Source organism: Trametes versicolor (genome assembly GCF_000271585.1).
Source record: "Trametes versicolor FP-101664 SS1 unplaced genomic scaffold TRAVEscaffold_2, whole genome shotgun sequence".
Lineage (NCBI taxonomy): Eukaryota > Fungi > Basidiomycota > Agaricomycetes > Polyporales > Polyporaceae > Trametes > Trametes versicolor.
In genome coordinates, this window is record NW_007360322.1 from 1,138,592 (window position 1) to 1,142,809 (window position 4,218).

The window sequence follows — 4,218 nt, forward strand, 5'->3', positions numbered from 1 at the left end:
AAAACACAAGATATACACTAGGAATTGATTGCACCACCAGAGGACCTTTTAAGTGCCCAAAATGAGCCCCCAGGGGTGGCCCAGGAGGAGGTAGTAGGCACCTACCATATTGGGATATCCAAAAAAGCGCCCAGGTGCGGCCATTTGGTATGCCTGCCCTATTTGGAAGCCTAAAAAGCGCCCAAAGAGCGGTAAACAGGGACCTACAAGCAGCCTAGCCTCATTGACAGGTATTAACAGGGATTGACAGAAGTCAACAGGGAAGCCCAAATGGGCAGGATAAAATTAACAGGCATTGACAGAGGAGGCCCAGTCTATTTTACAATGGGTGGCCTTGGATTATATAATGGTGGCCCACCTGATAGACATTAAAAAAAGGTGATCACCAAATACACAATGCTAGTACCACGTTGGTGGGCTATTATATTATAAAACTGGCAACCACTGGTGTAGCGCCTGCGGAGTTTGAAACTCCGCCCGATCTCTCCAGATCCCCGCGACGTGTCGCGTCCTTTGCTCACGTGCTTACTTGTCCTCTTCCTCTCGCCCTCAGCCACCGTCTCGCTTTCGGTCGATTTCGACCTGCACTCGTTCGAGTGCGATAGATCCAGTAGGATCTATCCTTGCGCTCATATCCCTGGGTCGATTACGATCAGCACCCCGTGGAGTGCAACGCAGCTGCATTCTACTTCTTTCGCGGCAGAGCTCGCCAGGACTTGACGCCCATCAATCGACAGTACTCGTCCAGGGCAGCCAAGTCCTTGCAATGGTCATAGGGCTCCCATGTATGGTCGCCCATCGTCCATCTTACATGGAATTGGCATTTCTGCCCGGACCATTCGTGTCCAATGATCTCGTCGACCATCCATTCGGTGGTATCATCCGCCCCGAAATCGTAGAAAGCGCGAGCTTCGCGCCGAGGAAATAACGCGTCATCGTTAGCTTCATGTCGACGCAATAGCGAGACGTGAAACTTCGGATGAATGCGTCGATTCTTGAGCTCCGGTGGGAGCTCCAGCACGTAATTTGATGTGCTTGGAATACTCTCGAGGACCTTGTAAGGTCCAATGAATCTAGGCACGAGTTTTCGTGCACGGCCCTTCGGAACCAAAAGGTTCTTCGTAGAGAGGTACACCAGGTCGCCTACCTCAAACTCAGGCTCTGCCTGCCTGTGTTTGTTGGCATGGTATGCCTGGGATACTCTGGACTCTATGATCACGTCGTGGGCAATCTCGAGGTTCGCGAGTGCACGTTGCGCGAACTCGCGAACTCCGTGGAACGGAGTATCCGTTCCTATTCCACTCATAGACCGTGGAAGGTATCCGTAGTTAAGCTCGAAGGGAGCGAAACCCGTGGTGGAACTCGTGGCAGAGTTCAACGCGAACTCAGCGAGAGGGAGTTTCTCATACCAGTCGAGCTGGTCGGGGGACACCATTGTCCTCAGGATCTGGGTAATAGAACGAATTGTACGTTCAGACAGACCATCGGTCTGTGGGTGGAATGAGGTGGACATGAGTAGTTTCACGCCCATCAAGCGATGAAGTTCTTTCCAGAACTTGGACGTGAATTTACTGTCCCTGTCAGACACTATGGACTCAGGGAGTCCGTGAAGTCGTACAACTTCACGCAAATAAATCAAGGCAAGCTTGTCTGCCGTGTTCGTAGTGTTCACCGGAATCAAGTGAACCATCGACATTAGTCGACAGACGATTACCCAGATGTAATCGTACCCGTGAGATTTCGGGAAAGGACCCACAAAGTCCATAGACGTAGATACCCACAGCTGTCGTGGTATGGGCAAGTTGTGTAATAGCCCAGTGGGGAGCTTCGTGGACACTTTCGCAGTGTGGCAAATACCACAACTAATGCAGAACTTGTCCACGTCCTTTCGGAGTGCTGGCCACCAGAACCAACGCCGGACGTACTCTGATGTACGCTGAGGACCGAGGTGTCCTAGGGCGGTATGAGCCCTATCGAGTACTAGCTCAGGTATTGAGCGACCCTTGTAAGGGGCCCGCGGTAAGCAGACGACTTCTTCGTCTTGACAATTCTTAGTGTACAGTATACCGTCGCGCAGCACGAAGGAGCTGAATCCGGCCGGATTGTCCAGTACCTTGGACAATGTCTTGTCCAGTGAATATCCTTGACGTATGGCCGTCCAAAAAGCCTCGTCCGACTCTACGTGCTTTCGTAGGGAGGGACCACTGGCTAACACCTCGGCCAGTGTCGGAGACGACTGGGGGGACGTAGATTCGTCCGTCTCGGGGGTTCTCGGCTGGTGCGTAGCGTACTGCACCGCTTCGGACACTCGTGCCTCCTCTCGGTCTCTGGGTAAAGGCCCTCCTTCTTGGCGAACGGCTTGCTCTGATTGCTGCCTAGTACGACGTAAAATATGTCCGCCGCAAATCTCGATGAGTCGAGATTGGGGTAGGTCATCCCCTTCAGGATCCAAACGCGCATCGGCGTTTACCATGTCGTACTCGGGGACCTCGTCATGGTAGTTGTCGTTCTCGTGATAACGAGACAAACAATCGGCTACCTTGTTGAGTTTCCCCGGGACGTACGTGATGTCGTACTTGAATTGCGCCAGGTATTTGTACCAACGAATCTGTCGTCGACTCAGGCGTTTGATACCCTGCAAGAACTCGAGGGCCTTGTGGTCAGTCACAATATGAATGTGACGGCCAAGGAGCTTGTCCTCCCATTTGAGGAGTCCCTCCATGATGGCAAGAGCCTCTTGCTCGTACGTGTGGTACGCCTTCTGCGCAGAAGAAAACTTCTTCGATAAGAATCCTGCAGGCGTACAGGTCTGCCAGTCTTTTCCTTGGCCATACACGGCCCCTATCCCGTAGATGGATGCGTCACAAATGAGCCATATGGGCTCCGGTAGTCGGGGGTCGATGGGCCGAAGGATAGGCACCTTACAAGCTAGGGCCTTTATGGCCTCGAAGCACTTGTCATGTAGTGCTCGCCATATGAATGGCTGGTCATTGCGGACCATCGCGGAAAGAGGTGACGTATACGCCGTAACGTCAGGCATGAAGTGGGCTAGGTAGTTTACCAGCCCTAGGAATCTCTGTACCTCATGGTATGACCGTGGTGTACGCCAGCTCCGTATTCGACTCATCTTGTCGGTGTCGGTGTGCAACCCGCGGTCATCTATACGATGACCAAGACAGTCCAGGTCTTTCGAGTACAAGTCGCACTTATTGCGACTGAGGAAGAGTTTGGCCTTCCGTAGTACGTCGAATACTTGTGACAGATGTCGCTCATGGTCTTCACGCGTGTCAGAGTAGACGAAAATATCGTCTAGGTATACGTGTACAAAACATCCAATAAAATCACGAAAAATCGTGGTCATGAGACGTTGAAAGGTCGAGGGCGCGTTGGTATCGCCCTGTTGCATAACTTCGCTGACGAACATCCCGAAGGGCGTTGCGAAAGCGGTCTTCCAGATATCCTCGGCCACAATGCGTACTTGTTCGTACGCATCCGACAGGTCTATTTTAGACCGATATCTGGCTCGCGCTACATCCATGCGAATCTGGTCTTGATCCGGGAACGGGGTCAAATCGTGGACCGTATTATCGTTCCTTTGTCGTGCGTCAACGACAGTCCTCAGCTTGCCATTCTTCTTGGCTACACACAATAAAGGTGCCGCTTGCGTTACGGTGGCCGGTCGCCACCATCCCGCTTTGACATAGCGGTTGATCTTAGCCATAAGATCACCTTTGATTGCATCCGCGCACCGCGGCAGATGGTAGCGGTATATCTTTTTCTCGTCGATGAGGGGAATCCGATGATTCACCTCTCGGAATGGAGGAAGTTCCTCTGGAGCAGGACGCATTATGTCCTCGGTGGCCTTGTACCACCTCTCGCGGAGTTTCACTAACTCCTTCTCCTCGTCCTTGTCTATGACGAATCCAACATGAGACCGTCGGATTTCCTCATACTCCCACTGATCGCGCGCTATGCGATCTAGCAACTCATTGACCCCATAGGGGTCCTCGAATCCGAATTGGTCCCGTCGTGGACCTCTGGACGAATGCATCGTCGGAACTATGTGTTCAGATATTACAGGAGCTGAGCTGTTCTTGGCTCGCCCTTGATGTCGAACCGGAATTTCTACGGCTACATTGCCGTCCCCTCCCCTTCCGATGACCCCTGTGGTCTTGCATAGCGTGACTGGGGAGGTTCCACTTTTGTGGAGGCCGCCGT